This window comes from Taudactylus pleione, unplaced genomic scaffold, assembly GCF_031769625.1.
Source record: "Taudactylus pleione unplaced genomic scaffold, aTauple2 ptg000166l, whole genome shotgun sequence".
Classification (NCBI taxonomy): domain Eukaryota; kingdom Metazoa; phylum Chordata; class Amphibia; order Anura; family Myobatrachidae; genus Taudactylus; species Taudactylus pleione.
This window is the reverse complement of record NW_028284568.1, coordinates 526,834-553,200: the sequence shown is the minus strand read 5'-3', so window position 1 is coordinate 553,200 and position 26,367 is coordinate 526,834. Positions and strand designations below refer to the sequence as shown.

At 47.9% G+C, this 26,367-nt stretch overlaps 1 protein-coding gene and 2 pseudogenes across 2 annotated transcripts in view; all 3 read left to right on the top strand.

The window, feature by feature from the left end:
• PPP2R5C (protein phosphatase 2 regulatory subunit B'gamma) overlaps nucleotides 1-26,367 on the top strand; it is a 165,358-nt gene that overhangs the window by 56,208 nt on the left and 82,783 nt on the right. The window lies entirely within an intron of this gene.
• LOC148521409 (uncharacterized) lies at nucleotides 131-7,335 on the top strand (annotated as a pseudogene).
• Nucleotides 13,570-13,622, top strand: LOC148521408 (U2 spliceosomal RNA; annotated as a pseudogene).

Genomic DNA, 26,367 nt, shown 5'->3' with positions numbered 1-26,367 from the left:
TTGGCAGGGAATCTAATTGTGGGAAAGAGTGGGGAGTGCCTCTTCTTCTGTGTCCCATACCAGCCTTCTGTTCTATTTCTATTGCTCTTTTCATTGCTGTACTCTGTGTCTGGGTGACTGTTGTGTATCCATGTCAAACAGAACAAAAGCGGCTCAAAAGATGTTTGTCTGTTCTAAGTGTAACAACAAACTATCCAAGCCGCATGCTGCTGGGTCCAACTTTATGTGAGGCTTGTATAGCAATAGATCCGCCTATGACTATTACGGCCGCACCTGCTCCCCCATGGGCCGCTGACATGGTAGGTGTTATGACGGATTTAACGTCTGAGTTAGCTGAGGCACGTAGGTCTCAACCTCCCTGGGTGGAAGGGCTAACTAAGTCTCTAGACACCCTTGTACAGGTGATGGGTACAGTGGTGCCTGCACCCTCCACCTCCTACCAAAGACCGACACAAAAGCGTACTCTGGCGACTGTTCTCCAATCAGAGTCGGACGAAGAATTCCTCGCTACGGAGGAAACAGAAGAAGGGGAATTGGAAGAAGCGTTACAGGACGCTCCTCCTCAAGAATTAGAGTCCACCTCTCTGGCGGTCAGAAAAGTTCTGAATCTACCTGAGGATGTACTACCTGCATCCCAGGAGTGTGAATTATTTCATGAACGACCAAAGAGCTCTACGGTTTTTCCGTTCTCACAGCAGCTTCAACAGCAGCTCTCAGTGGCCTGGAAGCAACCGGATAAACTGTTCCAAATTCCGCGCCGGTTTACGTCTAGTTATCCCTTTCCATCAGCCATGATGGAAAAGTGGGAAACATCCCCTCCAGTCGATGCGTCAGTCTCACGTCTCTCTAAGAAAACAGCACTCCCAGTACCGGGAGCTACAGTACTAAAAGATCCTTCGGATCGTAAGTTGGAGACAACGCTAAAATCAATTTATACTGCAGCGGGGGCTCAACTTAGACCCACCCTTGTTACCGCTTGGGTTAACAAGGCAGTGGTCGGCTGGGCTGACCAGTTGATTACCGGTTTGGACTCTGGTACATCAAAAGCAGAGTTACGTCTACTAGCAGAACACATTCGTGAGTCTGCAGTTTTCCTGGGAGAAGCTTCGAAAGATATTAGTCAGATTAGTTCTCGCATATCTGCTTCTGCTATTTCAGCCCGCAGAGCCCTGTGGTTGCGCGCTTGGCAAGCAGATGCAGAATCCAAGCGTGCGGTGGAGGGTTTACCTTTCACAGGCGATATGCTGTTTGGCCCGGAACTGGACAAATGGATATCCCAGGCCACGGGGGGTAAGTCTTCCTTCCTTCCGTCGGTTGCTCCAGCTCCCAGGAGATCTTATAATGGACCTTCCTTTCAGTCCTTTCGTGCGCCACATTCCTTTCGTGGTAGAGCCAGAGGTGCTCCCACGCAACATAGAGGTGGCAGAGGTAGAGGTCGTCCACACCCTGTTGCACGTAGACCAGAGCCTAAACCAGCGGAAAAGCAGGTGGCATGACGGTCTTCCGTCCCACCTGGGACCTCCTGCAGTAGGAGCCCGCCTGAAAGATTTTCAACAGGTTTGGAACCAGACCTCTACAGAACCGTGGATCCGCAGACTAATTTCCCTGGGGTACCGAATAGACTTCGAAGTCCCCCCTCCACCTCGGTTCTTCACCACAAGTCTGCCAACGCCTGCAAGCAAGGCCAAGGTTTTACAGGAGGCTATCCAGTCTCTAGTAGTATCATCTGTACTAGTTCCGGTCCCGGAACATCAGAGAGGTTTGGGGTTTTACTCGAACCTGTTTGTAGTACCAAAACCAGATGGCTCGGTCAGGCCTATCTTAAACCTCAGGTCTTTGAACCTGTATCTGAAGATTTATCGTTTCAAAATGGAGTCTCTGCAGTCAGTCATAGCGAGCTTGGAACCAGGGGAGTTCCTATTATCCATGGATATCAAGGATGCCTATCTCCATGTCCCCATTTGGGAACCTCACCAGGCTTTTCTGCGTTTCGCCATATTGAAGGATCATTATCAGTTTCGGGCATTGCCGTTCGGGTTATCCTCGGCTCCCCGCGTCTTTACCAAACTCATGTCAGTAATGATCGCTCTCCTTCGGTCAGCAGGAGTGAACATAATCCCTTATTTGGACGACCTGTTAATCAAGGCTCCATCGGTATCTCTTCTATCAAATCAGGCCTTACTGACATATCAGACCCTAATCCAACACGGTTGGATAATCAACTTCAAAAAATCACATCTCACTCCGTCCCAGAAACGTCTTTTTCTGGGCATGATCTTGGATACGACCTCACAACGGGTTTTTCTTCCATTAGACAAGGCCCGGGATATCCGGTTGTTAGTTCAGCTGGTCCTCAGAACAAGGAAGGTGTCCCTGCTTCTTTGTCTGCGCCTCTTGGGGAAGATGGTAGCAGCTTTCGAGGCGCTACAGTTCGGTCGATTCCACTCCAGGGAGTTTCAGCTGGAACTGCTATCACAGGGGTCAGGGTCTCATCTGCTTCTTCATCGACAGATCCGTCTAAGCCCCGGTACCAGAGTGGCCCTTCTTTGGTGGACGCAATCCACCAATCTGTTAGCGGGCAGAAGATTCGGAGTGTGGGACTGGATCATTATAACAACAGATGCCAGCCTTCGAGGTTGGGGAGCTGTAGTCCTCGATCATCACTTTCAGGGTCGATGGTCCCATCGAGAACAGAAGTGGCCGATAAATGTGTTGGAACTCAGAGCGATTTACAATGCTCTGATAGAGGCAACAGACTTGCTAAAGGCTCGTCCGGTAAGAGTTCAGTCCGACAACGCGACGGCCGTCGCTTACATCAACCGCCAAGGAGGGACTCGGAGTCGCATGGCTATGCGGGAAGTAACTCAGATCCTTCGGTGGGCCGAAAGACAGTCAGTAATCCTGTCGGCAGTATTCATACCGGGTGTGGACAACTGGGAAGCGGATTACCTGAGTCGACAGGATATGCATCCCGGGGAATGGATGCTTCATCCAGAGGTGTTCAACGCGCTGATACGTCGATGGGGATGTCCTCAGGTGGACCTCATGGCGTCGCGATTGAATCGTCAGCTCCCAGTATACGTTTCAAGAACTCGGGATCCGCAGGCAACAGAGGTAGACGCCCTGACAAGTCCGTGGATCTACGACTTCGTTTACATTTTCCCTCCGATTCTGCTTCTTCCTCGTCTTCTAAGAAGGATAAAACAAGAAACAGCCTCTGTAATTCTTGTAGCTCCGAACTGGCCTTGGAGAAGTTGGTTCTCTGACCTTCGGTCCCTATTGTCAGACGATCCGTGGCCCCTTCCTCTACGCCCGGATCTTCTACAGCAGGGCCCATTCGTACACCCCAATTTAGCGCAACTGCGTTTAACGGGGTGGCTCTTGAAACCGATAGCCTAAGACGCAGGGGCATCCCGGACGCGGTTATTCCCACCATGCTACGCGCCAGGAAACCAGTTTCGGCTGCGCATTATCATCGCATCTGGCGTGCTTATATCTCATGGTGTTCTAGTCGGGGTCTTCCGTCTAGAATTTTTCGGTTGTCCCGGTTTCTACTTTTCCTTCAGACTGGTCTGGATTCTGGTCTTCGGCTAGGAACTCTAAAGGTTTCTGCCCTTTCCATTTTCTTTCAACGAAAATTGGCCCTCATTCCTGAGGTGCAGACGTTTCTTCAAGGAGTCTTGCGGGTGCAGCCTCCTTTTGTACCTCCGATAGCTCCCTGGGACCTAGACTTAGTGCTTCGGTTTCTTCAGTCGCCCATGTTTGAACCTTTGGAGGAGGTTGATCTTAAGTACTTGTCTTGGAAGACTGTCCTCCTCCTGGCTCTCGCTTCGGCTCGTCGAGTTTCGGAATTGGGTGCTCTGTCCTGTCGGCCACCGTACCTTGTGTTTCATGCTGATAGGGCGGAACTCCGGACGGTAGCCTCCTTTCTTCCCAAGGTTGTGTCGGCTTTTCATATCAATCAGCCTATTGTCGTACCGTCGTTGCGGGAGGACTCTGGTGGATCTTCTACCTTGGATGTGGTTAGGGCTCTCCGCATCTATGTTGCCAGGACGGCGTCTCTCCGTAAATCTGAGTCGCTTTTTGTCCTCTATGATGCTGTTCGGAGGGGTTGGCCGGCATCTAAGCAGACTTTGGCACGTTGGATCCGGCTGACTATTCATCAGGCTTATAATAGTGCTGACCGTCGTCCTCCTTCCTCCATTTCGGCTCATTCCACACGTTCTGTGGGTGCATCATGGGCGGCCGGTAGAGGAGCCTCCACGTCACAGTTGTGCCGTGCGGCTACTTGGTCTTCAGTTCACACGTTTATCAAGTTTTACAAGTTTGATACGTTTGCTACTTCGGCATCCCGTTTTGGCCGCCTTGTCCTGCAGGCGCCGCAGAGCGCTCCCGCCCGTGGGGAAAACTTTGGGACGTCCCCAGCGTAAGCACCTCCACTGTCCCCTAGTGGATGAAAGAGAAAATGGGATTTTGGTACCTACCGGTAAATCCTTTTCTCTGATTCCACAGGGGACACTGGACGCCCACCTCAGCGCTCTTCGCCTGCCTGTTCGGTTTGTTCCGTATGTTGTATGTTTTGATTATTGTGTGTTCTTCTCTCCCTTTCACTCCGTTTGTTCTCCATCTCCTCTCGGTCTTCATTTTCTAAACTGAGGGCTGGTGGGGCATAGAGGGGGAGGAGCTTCACACTTCTAAATTATTTAAAGTGCCGGCTCCAGCTATCCACGCCTCTATACCCCAGCGTAAGCACCTCCAGTGTCCCCTGTGGAATCAGAGAAAAGGATTTACCGGTAGGTACCAAAATCCCATTTTTCCACCAATGTCCTATTCACCTGGGGGACCTCAGGGTGGGAGCTAGTCTTTGGGACTTCAGCGAAGTATGGACAGAATCTTGTCCAGATGCCTGGGTTCGGGCCCTCATCACACAGGGATACAAACTCGTTTTCCATTTCCAACCTCCTCCTCTGTTTTTCACCACAAGTTTGCCAGTTTCCAGTGACAGGAGTGTTTTATTACAGGAAGCGATGGACCATGACCCGAGCGGTCAGACGTTTTGTCTAAGTTCCCACGCATCAAATCAAACAGGGATTCTACTCCAGTTTTTGTGGTCCCGAAGCCAGACTGATCGGTCAGACCTATTCTGAACTTGAAGGAGCTCAATCCCTACTTAAGAGTATTCAGGTTCAAGATGGAGTCCCTTCAGTCTGTCATTGCAGGGCTAGAGGAAGGTGAATTTATGGTGTCTAGACATCAAGGATGCTTACCTCTACATTCCAATCTGGCCGCCTCACCAGGCGTTTCTACGATTCGCCACTCTGAACTCAAATTTCTAGGTCTTGGACTTGCCCTTCGGATTGTCATCGGCCCCCAGAGTATTCATCAAAGTAATGGCTGTGATGATGGGTCTCCCCGGACAGAGGGGGTCACGATTGTCCCTTACCTGGACGATCTCCTTCTGAAAGCTCATTCCAGAGATCAGTTACTACAGAACATCGTAGTGAATCACAGGCTCCTAATACGACACGGTTGGATCCTGAACTTTCCCAAGTCCCATCTGCAGCCAACTCAGAGGTTAGTTTCTGGGGATGATCCTGGACACTGTCAGAAGGTCTTTTTTCCTCAAGAAAAGGCAGCCTCCATTCAGGAGATGGTGAGGCTGGTTCTTCAACATCGGCGAGTATCGGTGCACTTCTGCATACGACTCCTCGGGAAGATGGTGGCAACTTTCGAGGCCATTCCCTACGGCCGTTTCCACTCCAGGACGTTTCAGCTGGACCTACTCTCCCAATGGTCAGGATCCCATCTTTTCCTTCACCAGCATGTGAAGCTAAATCCCAAGACTGATCTCTTCTCTGGTGGCTGAGCTTGTCTCGCCTATTGGAGGGCAAGAGATTCGTAGTGTGGGATTGGACTCTCCTTACCACAGACTCGAGTCTGACAGGGTGGGGGGCAGTGACTCTGGAGAACCACTTCAAGGGCCGCTGGACCTCACAGGAGGCGATCCTGCCGATAAACATCTTAGAATTACAGGCAGTGTTCTAAGCTCTTCAGTTAGCTCATCACCTGTTGCGGGGTCAAGCCATAAGTCCAGTCGGATAACGCCACAGTGTTGTGGTACATAAACCGTCATGGCGGCACCAGAAGTCGGGCGGCAATGAAGGATGTTAACCGCATCATGCTCTGGGCGGAAAAGTACACTGTCGTGATATCCGCAATATTCATTCCAGGCATGGAAAATTGGGAGGCCGACTACCTCAGCCGGCAGGATGTGCATCCCGGGGAGAGGGTACTCCATCTTCAGGTATTTCAACAACTTGTCCAAAGGTTGGGCTTTTCGCAGGTCGACCTCATGGCGTCCAGGCAAAATCATCAACTGCCTCTGTACTGCTCTCGGATGAGAGACCCGGAGGCCTTGGCAGTGGACGCACTCTCAACACCATGGAGGTTCTGATACAAGGTTCTATTAGTGTCTCCAGATTGGCATCGCAGAGCTTGGTATTCCACCCTCCGCCTTCTGCTGATCGATGATCCGTGGCCTCTACCTCTGAGAGAAGATCTCTTACAGCAGAGTCCTTTTAGTCTTTCCAGACTTCAGGCGGCTGCGTTTGACGGCATGGCTATTGAAAGGGCACTACTACGGCGAAAGGGGATCCCATCTACTGTAATCCCTACTATGCTCCGGGCCCGGAAGGAAGTTCGTTCCAAACGTTACCACCGCATTTGGAAAGCTTAAGTAACATGGTGTGAACGGCGAGAATCGCCTCCTACAAATTTTAAGGTATCCGGAGTCCTAGTTTTCTTGCAGGCAGGCTTCTCAGCGGGACTACGTCTGGGATCCCTGAAGGTTCAGGTCTCTGCACGGTCTGTTTTCTTCCATAAAAAAACTGGCCTTACTCCCAGATGTTCAGACTTTTCTGCAGGGGGTTATCCGTTTACAACCACCCTTTGTACCTCCTACGGCTCCATGGGATCTACATCTTGTCCTTTCTTTCTTAGTCTTCTCTGTTCGAACCGTTGGAGATGATGGAATTGAAGTACCTCTCATGGAAGGAGGTACTTCTCCTCGCTCTGGCTTCGGCCAGAAGGGTGTCGGAACTCGGGGCTCTCTCCTGTCGTCCTCCGTACTTGGTTTTTCATGGAGATGGGGCGTAACTTCGTACGAGAATGGCTTTTCTTCCTAAGGTGGTTTCTGCACTCCACATAAACCAACCTATTGTGGTGCTGGTTCTTCCGCAGGATTCTCCAGCATCTATATCCTTGGACGTTGTTAGAGCTCTCCGGATCTATGTGGATAGAACTGCAGCTCTACGGAAAACCGACTGTCTTGTATGATGCTGCTTGTCCTGGTTGGCCGGCTTCCAAACAGACGCTATGACAGGCCTATGTAGCCTCCTCTAAGGAGCCTCCGCTTTCGATTACAGCGCATTGCACTCGCTCAGTTTGTAACTCGTGGGTGGCTGCTCGCGGGGTTTCCATGGAGTTACTTTGCTGGGCGGCCACTTGGTCGGTTTTACCGATTTGACAAGTTTGCGGCATCTGCATCGCATTATGGTCGTTCTGTTCTACAGGGTTCTCCCACACATGAAGAGAGCTCTGGGACGTCCCCACTGTCATGAAGCCTCCAGTGTCCCCTAGAGGATGAAGGAGAAAACAGGATTTTGGTACTTACCGATAAATCCCTTTCTCCAATTCCATAGGGGACACTGGACTCCCACCCTGCGATGTTTCCTTCCTGCCAGGGTTATTGTCATTATGTTTGTTGTGTGTACTTTCTTCATCTCCTCCTATATCGTTTGTTTCCCAGCTCTCCTCGGGCACAGTTTCCTAAGACTGGCCTTGTAGGGGGGTATAGAGGGGAGGAGCTAGTCACACTTATAAATTTTAAAGTGCCAGCCCCCGGTTAGCACACATCTATACCCCACTGTCAAGAAGCCTCCAGTGTCCCCTATGGAATTTGAGAAAGGGATTTATCGGTAAGTACCAAAATCCTGTTACCTAAGTTAGGTCGTCGATGAAAGGTTAGCACTGCGTTCAATCACACATCTCTGACCTAATCTCACAGACACGTCTTCCTCATCCGCTATGACGAAACGTACGAAGATCTTCCAATCGCTGTGACCAAACAAAGATGACTACGGCAGTCCAACCGCAGGTTCAGACACATCGATATATGAGCCTCACAATAACCAGCATAGCGTTACCACGTCTACCTATGGGGCAGGAAAACAGAGGCAGTCTCATTACTTTTTTATCAGCCCTTGTAAATATTCTGTTTTGGTGGAGTTGTACATAAGTGCACAGTACTATGTACCTGGGATCCCCATTCTCCCCAGTCCGGTAGCTTCACCATTCATTTCTATTGGTTCTGTTTAGTCAGATTATCTACATGGACTGCTACTGATCAAGCAACGTTGAGTGGATCAGTAGGTCCTAGTACAGCATTCCCGATAAACAAATCTGAGGCATAACGTCGTTCTGCACCAGCCCTGGTGATAGAACTGTGCGCTTAGATGTATAATGTCACATTACTGTGGGTATAAATGTGGCCCACTTTATAGCATGGAGTACGGCAGAATTTTATTTTTACTGAATGCCCTCTTGTGGCCGATGAAAGGATAGATCCACTTTTTCTGTACCTTATTAACCTTCCGTGGAAAAAAATCAGCACGGCGACCATGTGGGGTATCTCATACCACAGGCTATACTTCACTATAAGTATACTAAAATAGTACGACTGCCCTAGCTTCGATTCTTGTCCCTTAAGGTATAAAGATGAAATAAAAAGGGAATAAACGCTTTTAACCTTTTAAAACCATAAAATAAAATAAAACTATTCTTTACGAACTAAACTTATAGGTCTTCTAGTAACAACTTTTTTTAAAAAAAAGTGCTGCATATGTCTTCATCCCGAAGTCGAGAAGACATTTCAAAGTCCATTAGGGCGATTTCAATTCAGCGTGCTGTGAATATACCTGTGAAGGAGTTGCCAGAGCTATTCAATTCACTGCGCTGTTAAGTCCGGTTAAAACGGAGAATGCTAGTTAGCGCACCTAAAGCTGGGTGTTTAGTGGCACTAACCTTCATTCTCCGTCAACAGTGCCGGCCACAAGGCTGTTGGCGAGATGCTAAGCCGGGAAACAGCATTGCAGCCAGCACTTTAGTGTGATTTCAGCTCATATCCTCAGGAGGGTGCGAGAAGAAATCCTTTAGTCTGGCTAACAGCTCAGTGAATTGAATAGCTCCTGGAACGCCTTCCCGGGGAGCTGTTCTCCCTTCCCCCGGGGAGCTGTTCTCCCTTCCCCCGGGGAGCTGTTCTCCCTTCCCCAGGGGGAGCTGTTCTCCCTTCCCCAGGGGGAGCTGTTCTTCCTTGCCCCCCGGGAGCTGTTCTTCCTTGCCCCCCGGGAGCTGTTCTTCCTTGCCCCCCGGGAGCTGTTCTTCCTTGCCTACCTCCAGAACCCCTGGTGCTGTACTCCCCCAACCTACCCCCCACGGGAGCTGTTCTCGCAGTCACACACAGAACAGACATGCTGCGTTACATTTTACTCAGCAGAAGCTGCTTGTGCTATCTAGCCGCATCATTGTGCGAATAAGACGCATTTGAAGGTAAAAAGACACTATGCATCGGTTTTGGGGTGCAAACTTCCGGAAACCATCCAGCGTGCTTGGGACAGTCCCCCAAAGGTAAATTACCGAGTCACGCCACGGCATGGTGCGACTAGAAGGGCTGTTTAACCCGCAAGGAGGTGGATGTATGAGGACCCATCTGTAAAAAGTACTCCCCAACAGTGCTCAAACAAAATAGTACAACAGTGGTAATCTGTTATGTGTAACGGAATGAAAATCTTGGAAGTGCCGTAGAGCGGCCACCGTGCTAGTATAACCTTGTGTACCTATATATATATATAAAAAAATCCCTAAAATTCAGACAATAAAATAGCTATGTAAAGTGCAAAATGTGTAAATACAACCATATTGCAAAATAAACCCCTAGGAGTCTTAAGGGCATATTCAATTAGGTGCGAAAAGTCAGTTTCTGCGGAAAAGTATCGGCGGTGATGTCATTTCGCCAGGCGAAAACTTATCCCCATATTCAATTTCAAAGACTTTTCACCGGTGTGGAAAGTCAATGCATTGAAATAGGCGAAAAAGATTTGCCTATGAATAGGTGTGGAAAAATGTGCAGAATTGAAGGTTTGGGGTGCAAACGTCCGGAAACCACCCAGCACCCTTGGGACAGTCCCCCAAAGGTAAACTATGTCAAAAAAGTTTAAAAAATACTTAAGTTGGGGGACAAACTTAAAAACTAGCGAAATAGACTCCAGGGGGGGGCCCAAGTGTTTGTAAGTTTGTGTGAGAGTGCTAAATCTGCAGTTAACCACAGGGTGTGATGGCATACCATATTATTGCGCAAGGAACACGTCCATTAAGACATCAGCGTTAATGATCGGAATTTCATTGCTTTTCTAAGTTTGAGTGGCAGAAATTCAGTAGGTTTTGTGAATTTTCAGATCATGTGTAAGCAGCCTTAATGGGACATGTGAAACCGTAAGGTTTTTTGTCTATGGAATTTCATTGCATTTTTTTATCATTTATTAACCATCAGGGTTTGAGGAGCAAACCAGGCCCCCTGCAGGGCAGAAGGACAACAAATAGGTACACTAGCACGGGTGGAGGAGCGGACAGCACACAGGAGGTGTTTTGTGGGTGCAGAGGGACAGACTGCTGCGGGGGCAGGCTGCAGCTGTGTGGGGCATTGGCTGCAGCGGGGGTGCGGAGCAGTGGCAGCAACAGGGCCGTGCACAGGAGCATCAGCGGGCGTCAGAGGGACTCACTGGTGCTGGGCATGCACTTGAGAAAATCAAATCAGTAAGACACAGATTCAAGGATGTATTAGTGAGATCCATCCACGCATCTGTTAAAAAATGAATGTGTAATATAAATAAAAAAATTACGTGCCTCCACAGGACAACCAGCATCGGGCTTTGGAGCCCCAGTGGTTTTTGTGCTAAACACGGGGGACAAACTATGTAGGGGTATAAAGCACAACCAGCACCAGGCTAATCAGAGCCAGTCCTGGTTATCAAAATATAGGGGACAAATGACGTAGGGGTGCCCTGTATAAAGCACAATCGGCACCAGAAACTTGAGGACTAGGAGTTGATTTTACCCAAAACAAGGAGCGGACTTTCTCCAGATTCCAGATTTTTCTTTGTCAGCTTTTACTGAATAAAATTCTTTTACATGCTAATGGTGGCCTTATGGTCTAATTTATCTGGGTGATTTTGGTGCGAGGGTCTATTTTCAGTAAAAGCTGGGTGGAATCAACTCCTAGTCCTCAAGTTTCTGTGAAGATCCACAAAAACGATTGTCTGATTCTACCTCAATAAAGGACTCTGATTTACTTCATATTCCATTTAGGACTGATCCATTTTGGAAACTTGGTTTTATAATAATAATCTGGTTATATTATTTTATGTGTATTAGAGGTTTATGAGATAAGGTATATCTCTCCTTATATTAAGTTCATCACCCTTTCTTACTCTAACAGGGGTTAAAATATGGAAGTGGGTAAGATGTAATCGTGCTGCCTTTGATTTCACAGAGGGAGTGTGGGGATAATATTGAGGAAATACTTATCTGTCAATATATGTCTCTTCGTTAGTTAAAGGTGGTTCTCGCACACAGATGTTTCCTCATAACATGTAGAAAGATAAAACAATACCACGACATGTGTAGTACATTTTTGAGTTAGGATATCCACATGGGGATATGCATTAGATCCATAGACAAGTAATTGGATTATTCCCAGCGCACCTGACTTATACGAAGACGGTGCGTAACAAAGCTTTGAAAGGTATCTTTGTGTATGTTTGGCGCTATTTACAGACAATACTATTTTCTTCTAGATGGGATGAAGGGTAAACGTACCCATACTTAGGCCACATAAGATGTTAGTATATGTATGATGATTTATTTTGTGAGTGATAATTTCTCCTACAAGTGTACCCGGCCCCAAGAAGCGTGCACTTCAAAGGAAACACTTGGAAGAGTGGGGTTAGCGTAGCCGTACTCACGCTGCAAAAGATGTACTCAAACACGTAGGGGTTTCTTTACATGTGTGGTGGTTCTCAGCTGAAGGAGTCCTCCATATTACAACGTAGTTTCTCTTTCATCCACTAGGGGACACTGGAGGTGCTTACGCTGGGTATAGAGGCGTGGATAACTGGAGCCCGACACTTTAAATAATTTAGAAGTGTGAAGCTCCTCCCCCTCTATTCCCCACCAGCCCTCAGTTTACAAAATGTGCCTCTAGGAGCTGGTCACAATCTGCTGTGCTCCAGCAATACATTTATTTTATTTATTTATTTTAATAGCATCCTTTACACTTTATTGGTACCCTTCGCCACCTCTTGAAAGGTGGGGTCCGGGTACCTGGCACCCTGTTATACAGGAAGGAGTGCACAGTGCTTATTAAAAAAGCAACTGACAGCTCCTTATCGCCACACAGCACTTCTACAAGCACTGAGGACAAGACAGTGTGAGAAACAGGAGTGTTGTTAGCAGAGAGGCCATCCAAGGGACGCAGTGAGTACATCAGCTGCGCATCCCCCGGCTCCTGTCCCCGCTGCCGACGCTGGCTTCAGAGCATAGCGCTATAGCGCTGCTCCACATTACATACTCCACTAAGAGTATCCTCCTCCCCTCTCCCCGCTGACACCCGCAGCATAGCGCTCCTACTCAGCGGGGCTTCACAGGGGGAGGTGAAAGCTCCAGCGCGACTGCCATTTTCAGAGCCCTTAGGGCATGAAGAAGGGGGGTGGAGCCTAACAGCGCGGGCTCTCTGTCTCTATTCAGAGTGGCAGCGGCTGTTAGAACAGCATGGCTGACGTTTCACATGTGTCTGACTGCATCTCTCCAATTCAGCAAGAGTGTAGCAGCACTACTACAGCAGGGCTGGTTCTCCTAATTGCATCCCTGGGACCCTGTGAGCACAGGGGAGGGTACAGCAGGGAATCAATTCTGTGGGAAGGGAGTTGAGTGATCTCCTCCTCTGTTTCAAAAACTAGCCTTCTGTCTTCTATATCTGTCCCTCTGTATGGGTGACTGTGGTTGAATGCCAAACTCTTTGCAAAAGATTTTTGTTCAAACTGTACAAGCATGTTATATGATGCTTGTTTAGTAATCTATCCACCTATGGCTATTACTGACTCTCCTGCTCCTCCATGGGCCGCTGACATGGTACGAGTGATGGCTGACTTAACGTCACAGTTGGCTGAGGCTCGCACCTCCAAGGGTGTCAGGGTTAACCAAGTCTCTAGACATCCTGGTACAGGTTATAGGTACCGCTGTTTCTACTCCCTCCACTTCCTACCAATAACGCCCCCTAACGACTGTTCTCCAGTCAGAAAGGGTCTGACAAGGAAATCCTCACAACAGAGGATACTAAGGAACGTGAATGGAGGAAGTTTGTATAATGACTGTACTCCTCATGATTTTCTCTGCCTTTTGGCTAAGATCAAGTGGAAAAGGCTACAATAAACAGGCAAACAGATCAAGAGAGTCCCATTTAGTATCTGTTCTTATCAGTTTAATATCTGATACGCCCCCTATCTGTGGGCCGTATATAGAGGCTGCCTCTACTGGGGTGGAATTCTTAATTCTGGCGGTCAGGCAGGTATTTAATCTACCTGTGGATATAGTTCCTGCATCCCAGGAGTGTGTATTATTTGAGTACGTTACTCCCTGTGTCAGGACCCATCTTCTCAGTGACCAACAAAAAGGTCGTCTGTTTTTCAGTTTTCGCGGCCCTAGGGACACTCCACCCTGAACTCGCCTGATCACGTCTGATCTCGGAGGGTCAGGCCTGGTTAATGGGAGACTGCCTGGGAATACCAGGTGCTGTAGGGTAAAATAGTCTGGAAAAATAACTAAATGATGGTGCGCTAATAAAAATGGTTAAACACACTCAAATAGGATTGACAGGGCAGAATTTAAACCAGGACGCCAATTTTTGCTCAGTATATTTTATATCAATAACTAGTATCAAATGACAATATACATACATTAAACACACATAAAAAACCATGTATAAAATATAGACCACAATTCGGATCCTCATATATCTGTACTAGGACCCGATATTTAGTCCATAGTGCCACAATTCGATATTAGTATTATAAAACCATTTGGCTCTCACCAGAACATCAACGAGGTATGGGGTTTGTACTCAAACCTGTTTGTAGTACCAAATCCGGATGGATCGGTTTAGGACCTCTAGTCCTTTAAAACCTGTATCTTAAGATATATATCGTTTCAACATGGTGTCCCTGCAGTCCATTGTGTGGTTGGAACCAGGGGAGTTTCTATTATCCCTGGATATCAAGGACTATCTCCATGTTCCCTTTTGGGAACCACATCAAACCTTCCTGCGTTTTGCCGTATTGCAGGATCACTACCAGTTTCGGGCATTGCCGTTCAGGTTATCCTCTGCTCCCCGCATTTTCACCAATCTCATGTCAGTCATGATTGCTCTCCTTCGGTCATCGGGAGTAAACATAATCCCCTATTTGGACGACTTGTTCCTCAAGGCTCCATCGGTATCCCTTCTAACAAACCATGCCTTACTGATATATCACACTCTAATCCAACACAGTTGGATAATCAACTTCAAGAAGGGGAGCAGTAGAAAGGTGTCCCTAATTCTTTGTCTGGGTCTCTTAGGGAAGATGGTAGCTACCTTCAAGGCACTACAGTTCGGACGGATCCACTCCAGAGTGTTTCAGCTTTACCTGCTGTCACAAGGGTCAGGGTTTCATCTGCTTCTACAGCGACAAATCCGTCTGAGCTAGGTTAACAGAGTGGCCCTCCTCTGGTGGACACAATACAACAGTCTTTTAGCGCGCCGAAAATTCGGTATGGTTCTGGATCATCGTAACAACGCATGCCAACCTTCGAGGATGGGGAGCAGTAGTCCTCGATTTTCACTTTCAGGGTCGATGGTCCCCGCTGGATCAGAAGTGGCCCATAAACGCTCTAATAGAAGCAACAGAGTTGCAAAAGACACGCACGGTAAGAGTTCAGTCCAACAATACTACGGCCGTCGCTTACATCAACCTCCAGGGCGGGACTGGTAGTCGCATGGCCATGCGAGTAGTATCTCAGATTCTCCGGTGGGCCGAGAAGAGGTCAGTAATTTTGTCGGTGGTATTCATCCAGGGTGTGGACCACTGGGAAGCAGATTACCTAAGTCGCCAGGATATACATCCCGGGGAATGGAAGATTCATCCAAACGTGTTCAACGCGCTGATACGTCGATGGTGTTTTCAGGTGGACCTCATGGAGTCATGAATGAATCTTCAACTCCCACTATAAGTGTCAAGAACTCGTGATCCACAGGTGGAGGCGGTAGACGCTCTGACAGTTTCATGGATCTACAACTTCGTTTACCTTTTTCCTCCGATTCCACTTCTTCCTTCTATAAAGGATAAGACACGAGTCAGCCTCTCTTTCTCGTGGCACCGAACTGGCCTCGGAGTAGTTGGTTCTCGGACCTTCGGTCCCTATTGGTAGACGACCCGTCGCCCCTTCATCTGCGCACGGATCTTCTACAGCAGGGTCCTTTTCGTCCACTCCAATTTAGCGCAACTGTGTTTAATGGGGTGGCTTCTGAAACCGATATCTTTTAATGCAGAAGCATCCCAGACTCTGATTCCCACCATGATACGCGCCAGGATGCCAGTTTCGGCTGCGCTTTATCACATCTGGCGTTCTTATATCGAATGGTGTTCCAGTCGGGTCTTCCGTTTGGTTGTCCCGGTTTCTGTTTTTTTCAGATGGGACTGGATTCTGGTCTTCACCTTTTGAACTTTCAAGGTGCAGATTTTGCCCTTTCTATTTTCTTTCAACGAAAATTGGCCCTCATTCCTGAGGGCAGACGTTGCTTTAGGGGGTCTTGCTTGTGTAGCCTCCTTTTTGTACCACCGATAGCTCCCGGGTACTTACCTTTAATTAAGTATTTGTCTTGGAAGAGTGTCCTCCTCCTGGCTCTAGCTTTGGCTCGTAGAGTTTAGTTTTGGGTGCTCTGTCCTATAAGCCACCTTAGCTTGTGTTCCCAGGGTTGGGTCGGCTTTCCATATCTATCAGCCTATTGAGTACCGTCTTTGGTGGAGGACTCCGGTAATTCTTCTACTTTGGATGTAATTAGAGCTCTCTGCATCTATATGCCAGGACAGCGTCCCTCCGCAAGTCGGAGTCATTTTTTTGTCCTCTATGATGCTGTTCAGAGAGGTTGACCAGCGTCTAAGCAGACGTTGGCATGTTGGATTAGGCTGATTATTCTTCAGGCTTAGATTAGTGCTGACTGTCGGCCTCCGACGTCCATTCGACTCATTCCACACGTTCTGTGGGTGCATCATGGGCGGCCGTTAGGGGCGCCTCCAGGTCACAATTGTGCCGTGCGGCCACTTGGTCTTCAGTTCACACGTGGGTCAAATGTTACAGTTTTGATACGTTTGCTGCTTCGGCATCAAGTTTTGGCCGTCTGGTTCTGCAGGTCCCACAGAGCGCTCTCGCCCGAGGGGAAAACTTTGGAACGTCCCCAGCGTAAGCAACTCCAGTGTCCCCTAGTGGATGAAAGAGAAAATGGGATTTTGGTACCTACCGGTAAATCCTTTTCTTTGATTCCACAGGGGACACTGGAGGCCCACCTCTGCGCTCTTTATTTGCCTGTTTGGTTTGTTCCGTATGTTGTATGCTTTGATTATTGTGTGTTCTCTCCCTTTTTACTCCGCTTGTTCTCCATTTCCTCTCGGTCTTCATTTTCGAAACTGAGGGCTGGTGGGGAATAGAGGGGGAGGAGCTTCACACTTTTAAATTATTTAAAGTGCCAGCTCCAGTTATCAACGCCTCTGTACACCAGCGTAAGCAACTCCAGTGTCCCCTGTGGAATCAGAGAAAAGGATTTACCGGTAGGTACCAAAATCCCATTTTTTAATGGAAAAAATAAATTAAAAATCTTTACATAGAATCCCATGTACAGTAAGTTCTTCTAACAGGGGCATACAGAGAGGTGCAGCTGGAGGCTAAGGTATATATGTACTGCAGCAATGCCACCTGACTGGTTGTAGTGTAAGTGTATAGCCTGCTCATCACTTCCCCCACACACAGCAGCCCCTGGTGGATGCAGCATGAGAGCAGTACTGTAGTGAGTAGCCGTCATGTCACGGTACCTGCCTGCATAGCGCCTGAGTCAGGGGGAAACTGAATAGAACTTGCAGATATATATACACCACACATACACTGTAAGAATACATTTGTAGGGGGAGGGTTAGGGTACCGACTGACAGGTGTCGGGATGCCGGCATCGGGATTCTGACTGCCAGGATCCCGAGTACCTGTACCCAACCCACTGTATGTACTGCTGGCCTCCGCCACCTGTCAGGATGGGCACTATTAGAGTTATCTCTCTGTACATGTTACATCTACCCCACCTACAGTGCGCCATGGTGTTACCAAGGGGCAAAGTTACTCCTTATTTCTGCTTTTCTGCCAGCTCTGAATCAGCCCCCATCTCCACGATGTCAGTATGAGACTTCGGGAGTACACACAATACGATATATTGGCCGATCTGCGATGGATCACAACCACCATCGTGTACATGTACACCCAAATCCATTGTTTCATTAATTGGGTGGTTGCATCTTCCTGGAATGGGTATGTAATGCCGCCTGCCGGGGTGCCTCCTGTCAGAATACTAACAGTGGCATCACAATGGCTGGTATCCTGACAGGGGTCGGGTTAGTATACTTACCCACCCCCCTAACCCTCCCTTCTTGTAGCCTAATCCTCCCCACCCCGTTGGTGCCTAAAAATAACCCTCCCCCTGCGGCTAAGTCCAAACCAGCCCCGCTATACTTACATTCTGCGTCCTGGGATGTCAGCTCCTGTCTGTATCCCAGCAGCGGTCTTCTAGTCGGGTAGTGGCATTCCGGTAACGGGATTTCTTTAGCCAGGATGCTGCACGTCGGTATTATAACTGCATCCCCATCTTCCTATCTGATATGCTGCACGTCGGTATTATAACTGCATCCCCATCTTCCTATCTGATATGCCGCTCGTCTGTATTATAACTGCATCCCCATCTTCCTATCTGATATGCCGCACGTCGGTGGTATAACTGCATCCCCATCTTCCTATCTGATATACCGCACGTCGGTGGTATAACTGCATCCCCATCTTCCTATCTGATATGCCGCACGTCGGTGGTATAACTGCATCCCCATCTTCCTATCTGATATGCCGCACGTCGGTATTATAACTGCATCCCCATCTTCCTATCTGATATGCCGCTCGTCTGTATTATAACTGCATCCCCATCTTCCTATCTGATATGCCGCACGTCGGTATTATAACTGCATCCCCATCTTCCTATCTGATATGCCGCACGTCTGTATTATAACTGCATCCCCATCTTCCTATCTGATATGCCGCACGTTTGTATTATAACTGCATCCCCATCTTCCTATCTGATATGCTGCACGTCTGTATTATAACTGCATCCCCATCTTCCTATCTGATATGCTGCACGTCTGTATTATAACTGCATCCCCATCTTCCTATCTGATATGCCGCACGTCTGTATTATAACTGCATCCCCATCTTCCTATCTGATATGCCGCACGTCGGTGGTATAACTGCATCCCCATCTTCCTATCTGATATGCCGCACGTCTGTATTATAACTGCATCCCCATCTTCCTATCTGATATGCCACACGTCTGTATTATAACTGCATCCCCATCTTCCTATCTGATATGCCGCACGTCGGTATTATAACTGCATCCCCATCTTCCTATCTGATATGCCGCTCGTCTGTATTATAACTGCATCCCCATCTTCCTATCTGATATGCCGCACGTCTGTATTATAACTGCATCCCCATCTTCCTATCTGATATGCCGCACGTCTGTATTATAACTGCATCCCCATCTTCCTATCTGATATGCCGCACGTTTGTATTATAACTGCATCCCCATCTTCCTATCTGATATGCTGCACGTCTGTATTATAACTGCATCCCCATCTTCCTATCTGATATGCCGCACGTCTGTATTATAACTGCATCCCCATCTTCCTATCTGATATGCCGCACGTCTGTATTATAACTGCATCCCCATCTTCCTATCTGATATGCCACACGTCGGTGGTATAACTGCATCCCCATCTTCCTATCTGATATGCCGCACGTCTGTATTATAACTGCATCCCCATCTTCCTATCTGATATGCCGCACGTCTGTATTATAACTGCATCCCCATCTTCCTATCTGATATGCCGCACGTCGGTGGTATAACTGCATCCCCATCTTCCTATCTGATATGCCGCACGTCTGTATTATAACTGCATCCCCATCTTCCTATCTGATATGCCGCACGTCTGTATTATAACTGCATCCCATCTTCCTATCTGATATGCCGCACGTCTGTATTATAACTGCATCCCCATCTTCCTATCTGATATGTTGCACATCATATAGGACTATGCCATGGATGACCGTTTTGTTACATTAAACATACAATGTGTCATAGGGCAGATTGTGCATATGGCGAAGCAATATATCGTTGCGTTGCTGGGTCGGTGCATCGTTTAGCTTGGGCTTACTTAGTGGATGGATGAGGTGTATGAAAGTACAGCATTAGTCCTTAGCTGAGCCTTTGAAGTAGAAAACAGTTATATAAACGCTTTTTGTGTCCTTGCTCATCTAATCTCAATATGTCATGTAGCGTAGTATGTCTGGCATGAGCGCGTCGTCTGGTTCCATGCTGGCATCGGGCGTCTTTATATGTCTAATGCTGCATACACATGGCACAGGCTGCACAACCATAGATATCGCTGATAGATTTCCCTCCACCTTTCTGTAGTGCAGGGCAAACAATTTTGAGTGTACACAATGATAAATATCTAATGGCCTGTACACACTGTCTGATCGTCCTGCATGTACTGGATGATCGTTATCGAACATCCAGCAACATGCACCAAACGACGTAATTATCGCGGGTCCCTATAGTAAACAGGCTAACCTGGTCGATATCGATATTGACCATCCGTGCCCGCGCATCAACCATCATTTGGTCATTGGAGGGGTTAAAAACAAAAATAAGGATGATATAAACGATAAATGTTTGGTTTATATCGTCCTCTTAATTCACCGTGTGTATGCACCATATGATGGATATTATGCCTTGACAAAATCTTCCCAGTTGGCCTGCATATACAGTCGTCCATAGATATCGTTGGTCGATCGTTCACTGCATAAAAATTAACGATATGAACGATTTATTGTTGAACAATATCATTATCGTTCATATTGTTCAGGAAAATCGTCCCATGTGTATGCAGCATAAGTCTAAATGCAATGCGACTAGGACGCACCAGTGCTTATTGATTTGATATGTGACACTTTGCGTTGCGATGAAGCACTTTTGGCACAAAAAGATGCAAAAAAGGTGCCCGGCGCTAGCAGAGGCTCACGCGACCAGTTGCGCCACAAGGGGCTGTTTGACGCGGCTGCAGCAAAGATGTGAGGATACATCTGTACAGTACTTACATGGCCAGACACGGCTCCTCTGACTGTGAGGGCGCATCTGTACAGTACTTACATGGCCAGACACGGCTCCTCTGACTGTGAGGGCGCATCTGTACAGTACTTACATAGCCAGACACGCCTCCTCTGACTGTGAGGGCGCATCTGTACAGTACTTACATGGCCAGACACGGCTCCTCGGACTGTGAGGGCGCATCTGTACAGTACTTACATGGCCAGACACTGCTCCTCGGACTGTGAGGGCGCATCTGTACAGTACTTACATGGCCAGACACGGCTCCTCTGAATGTGAGGGCGTGGGGCCTGTTGTACAGCAGTAATTCTGTGTGTGTAATGGACTTTAGTAGTGTTCTCCTTTCCCAACATCATGGATTGCACCTGGCCCTTGGTAACAATATTCCATTTCTTTGGCTTAACCAATGGTATGATTTTGATGTCCTGTGTACATTAATACATTGTGTCTTGTGTATTATAAAGTAGCAAAAACAAAAAGCATTCTGTATTTCCCGTACTTTTGTTATCTAAGGAGAGTTCTGTATTTGTTATGTTAGCTCCTTAGCTGGCTTCTGTATGGAGGAAACCTGCTTGGGGCACTATGTACTAAGTATCCCATGACCGAGTGAGGTCTCTTTTATAGTATAGCCAGTGAGACCCCATTACCCACACCCAACTGTTTTCTTCATTATGTATGAGTTGCAATGAAGTGACAAACATTTTAGGTGTATTGTATTATTTTAAATATGTATGGTATATAAGGGATAGTGGGTTGTGTAGCTATAACAGGTCTCCTGTGCAGGTATAGATGGGATAGATACTAGCTGTGTGTGGGGTACAGGTCTGTGTAGCTGTCATAGGGCTCCTGTGCAGGTATAGATGGGAGAGATAGTAGGTGTGTGTGGGGTACAGGTGTGTGTAGCAGGTATAGATGGGATAGTAGGTGTGTGTGGGGTACAGGTGTGTGTAGCAGATATAGATGGGATAGTAGGTGTGTGCAGGGGGTACAGGTGTGTGTAGCAGATATAGATGGGATAGTAGGTGTGTGTGTAGGGGGTACAGGTGTGTGTAGCAGCTGTAGATGGGATAGTAGGTGTGAGTGTAGGGTACAGGTGTGTGTAGCAGGTATAGATGGGATAGTAGCTGTGTGTGTGTGGGGTACAGGTGTATGTAGCAGGTATAGATGGGATAGTAGGTGTGTGTAGCAGGTATAGATGGGATATCAGGTGTGTGTAGCAGGTATAGATGGGATAGTAGCTGTGTGTGAGGGGTACAGGTGTGTGTAGCAGGTATAGATGGGATATCAGGTGTGTGTAGCAGGTATAGATGGGATAGTAGCTGTGTGTGAGGGGTACAGGTGTGTGTAGCAGGTATAGATGGGATAGTAGGTGTGTGTAGCAGGTATACATGGGATAGTAGGTGTGTAGCAGGTATAGATGGGATAGTAGGTGTGTGTGGGAGGTACAGGTGTGTGTGGCAGGTATAGATGGGATAGTAGGTGTGTGTGGCAGGTATAGATGGGATAGTAGGTGTGTGTAGCAGGTATAGATGGGATATCAGGTGTGTGTAGCAGGTATAGATGGGATAGTAGCTGTGTGTGAGGGGTACAGGTGTGTGTAGCAGGTATAGATGGGATAGTAGGTGTGTGTAGCAGGTATACATGGGATAGTAGGTGTGTAGCAGGTATAGATGGGATAGTAGGTGTGTGTGGGGGGTACAGGTGTGTGTGGCAGGTGTAGATGGGATAGTAGGTGGGTGTGGCAGGTATAGATGGGATAGTAGGTGTGTGTAGCAGGTATAGATGGGATATCAGGTGTGTGTAGCAGGTATACATGGGATAGTAGGTGTGTAGCAGGTATAGATGGGATAGTAGGTGTGTGTGGGGGGTACAGGTGTGTGTGGCAGGTATAGATGGGATAGTAGGTGTGTGTGGCAGGTATAGATGGGATAGTAGGTGTGTGTAGCAGGTATAGATGGGATAGTAGCTGTGTGTAGAAGGTATAGATGGGATATCAAAGTGTGTGTAGCAGCTATACATGGGATAGTAGGTGTGTAGCAGGTATAGATGGGATAGTAGGTGTGTGTGGCAGGTATAGATGGGATAGTAGGTGTGTGTGGCAGGTATAGATGGGATAGTAGGTGTGTGTAGCAGGTATACCTAGGATAGTAGGTGTGTGGCAGGTATAGATGGGATAGTAGGTGTGTGTAGCAGGTATAGATGGGATATCAGGTGTGTGTAGCAGGTATAGATGGGATAGTAGCTGTGTGTGAGGGGTACAGGTGTGTGTAGCAGTTATAGATGGGATAGTAGGTGTGTGTGTAGCAGGTATACATGGGGTATAGGTGTGTGTAGCAGGTATAGATGGGATAGTAGGTGTGTGTAGCAGATATGGATGGGATAGTAGGTGTGTTTTGGGTACAGGTGTGTGCAGCAGGTATAGATGGGATAGTAGCTGTGTGTGGGCTACAGGTGTGTGTAGCAGGTATAGATGGGATAGTAGCTGTGTTTGTGGGGTACAGGTGTGTGTAAAAAGGTATAGATGGGATAGTAGGTGTGTGTGTGTAACAGGTGTAGATGGGATAGGTGTGTGTTGGGGGTACAGGGGTGTGTAGCAGGTATAGATGAGATAGTAGGTGTCTGTAGCAGGTATAGATGGGATAGTAGCTGTGTGTGTGGGGTACAGGTGTGTGTAACAGGTATAGCTGGGATAGTAGGTGTGTGTGTGTGGGGGGTACAGGTGTGTAACAGGTATAGATGGGATTGGTGTGTGGGGGGGGTACAGGTGTGTGTAGCAGGTATAGATGGGATAGGTGTGAGTGTGGGGTACAGGTGTTTATGTGTGTAGCAGGTATAGATGGAGTACAGGTGTGTGTAACAGGTATAGATGGGATTGGTGTGTGGGGGGGGTACAGGTGTGTGTAGCAGGTATAGATGGGATAGGTGGGATAGGTGTGAGTGTGGGGTACAGGTGTTTGTGTGTAGCAGGTATAGATGGAGTACAGGTGTGTGTAGCAGGTACAGATGGGATAGTAGGTGTGTGTGGTGTACAGGTGTGTGTAGCAGGTATAGATGGGATAGTAGCTGTGTGTGTGTGGCAGGTATAGATGGGATAGTAGGTGTGTAGCAGGAATAGATGGGGTACAGGTGTGTGTAGCAGGTATAGATGGGATAGTAGGTGTGTGTAGCAGGTATAGATGGAGTACAGGTGTGTGTAGCAGGTACAGATGGGATAGTAGGTGTGTGGGGTACAGGTGTGTGTAGCAGGTATAGATGGGATAGTAGCTGTGTGTGTGGGGGGTACAGGTGTGTGTAAAAAGGTATAGATGGGATAGAAGGTGTGTGTGTGTGTGTGTGTGTGTGTGTGTGTAACAGGTATAGATGGGATAGGTGTGTGTTGGGGGTACAAGGGTGTGTAGCAGGTATAGATGCGATAGTAGGTGTCTGTAGCAGGTATAGATGGGGTACAGGTGTGTGTAGCAGGTACAGATGGGATAGTAGGTATGTGTGGGGTACAGGTGTGTGTAGCAGGTATAGATGGGATAGTAGCTGTGTGTGTGTGGGGTACAGGTGTGTGTGTGTGTGTGTAGCAGGTATAGATGGGATAGTAGGTGTGTGTAGCAGGAATAGATGGGGTACAGGTGTGTGTAGCAGGTATAGATGGGATAGTAGGTGTATGTGTGTGTAGCAGGTATAGATGGGATAGTAGCTGTGTGTGGGGTACAGGTGTGTGTAGCAGGTACTGATGGGATAGGTGTGAGTGGGGTGCAGGTATAGATGGGATGGTAGGTGTGTTTAGGAGGTATAGATGGGATAGTAGGTGTGAGTGGGGGGGTACAGGTATGTGTAGCAGGTATAGAGGGGATAGTGTGTGTGTGTGTTGGTTGGGGGGTACAGGTGTGTGTAGCAGGTATAGATGGGATAGTAGCCGTGTGTGGGGGGTACAGATGTGTGTAGCAGGTATAGATGGGATAGTAGGTGTGTGTAGCAGGTATACATGGGATAGTAGGTGTGTAGCAGGTATAGATGGGATAGTAGGTGTGTGTGGGGGGTACAGGTGTGTGTGGCAGGTGTAGATGGGATAGTAGGTGGGTGTGGCAGGTATAGATGGGATAGTAGGTGTGTGTAGCAGGTATAGATGGGATATCAGGTGTGTGTAGCAGGTATACATGGGATAGTAGGTGTGTAGCAGGTATAGATGGGATAGTAGGTGTGTGTGGGGGGTACAGGTGTGTGTGGCAGGTATAGATGGGATAGTAGGTGTGTGTGGCAGGTATAGATGGGATAGTAGGTGTGTGTAGCAGGTATAGATGGGATAGTAGCTGTGTGTAGAAGGTATAGATGGGATATCAAAGTGTGTGTAGCAGCTATACATGGGATAGTAGGTGTGTAGCAGGTATAGATGGGATAGTAGGTGTGTGTGGCAGGTATAGATGGGATAGTAGGTGTGTGTGGCAGGTATAGATGGGATAGTAGGTGTGTGTAGCAGGTATACCTAGGATAGTAGGTGTGTGGCAGGTATAGATGGGATAGTAGGTGTGTGTAGCAGGTATAGATGGGATATCAGGTGTGTGTAGCAGGTATAGATGGGATAGTAGCTGTGTGTGAGGGGTACAGGTGTGTGTAGCAGTTATAGATGGGATAGTAGGTGTGTGTGTAGCAGGTATACATGGGGTATAGGTGTGTGTAGCAGGTATAGATGTGATAGTAGGTGTGTGTAGCAGATATGGATGGGATAGTAGGTGTGTTTTGGGTACAGGTGTGTGCAGCAGGTATAGATGGGATAGTAGCTGTGTGTGGGCTACAGGTGTGTGTAGCAGGTATAGATGGGATAGTAGCTGTGTTTGTGGGGTACAGGTGTGTGTAAAAAGGTATAGATGGGATAGTAGGTGTGTGTGTGTAACAGGTGTAGATGGGATAGGTGTGTGTTGGGGGTACAGGGGTGTGTAGCAGGTATAGATGAGATAGTAGGTGTCTGTAGCAGGTATAGATGGGATAGTAGCTGTGTGTGTGGGGTACAGGTGTGTGTAACAGGTATAGCTGGGATAGTAGGTGTGTGTGTGTGGGGGGTACAGGTGTGTAACAGGTATAGATGGGATTGGTGTGTGGGGGGGGTACAGGTGTGTGTAGCAGGTATAGATGGGATAGGTGTGAGTGTGGGGTACAGGTGTTTGTGTGTAGCAGGTATAGATGGAGTACAGGTGTGTGTAACAGGTATAGATGGGATTGGTGTGTGGGGGGGGTACAGGTGTGTGTAGCAGGTATAGATGGGATAGGTGGGATAGGTGTGAGTGTGGGGTACAGGTGTTTGTGTGTAGCAGGTATAGATGGAGTACAGGTGTGTGTAGCAGGTACAGATGGGATAGTAGGTGTGTGTGGTGTACAGGTGTGTGTAGCAGGTATAGATGGGATAGTAGCTGTGTGTGTGTGGCAGGTATAGATGGGATAGTAGGTGTGTAGCAGGAATAGATGGGGTACAGGTGTGTGTAGCAGGTATAGATGGGATAGTAGGTGTGTGTAGCAGGTATAGATGGAGTACAGGTGTGTGTAGCAGGTACAGATGGGATAGTAGGTGTGTGGGGTACAGGTGTGTGTAGCAGGTATAGATGGGATAGTAGCTGTGTGTGTGGGGGGTACAGGTGTGTGTAAAAAGGTATAGATGGGATAGAAGGTGTGTGTGTGTGTGTGTGTGTGTGTAACAGGTATAGATGGGATAGGTGTGTGTTGGGGGTACAGGGGTGTGTAGCAGGTATAGATGCGATAGTAGGTGT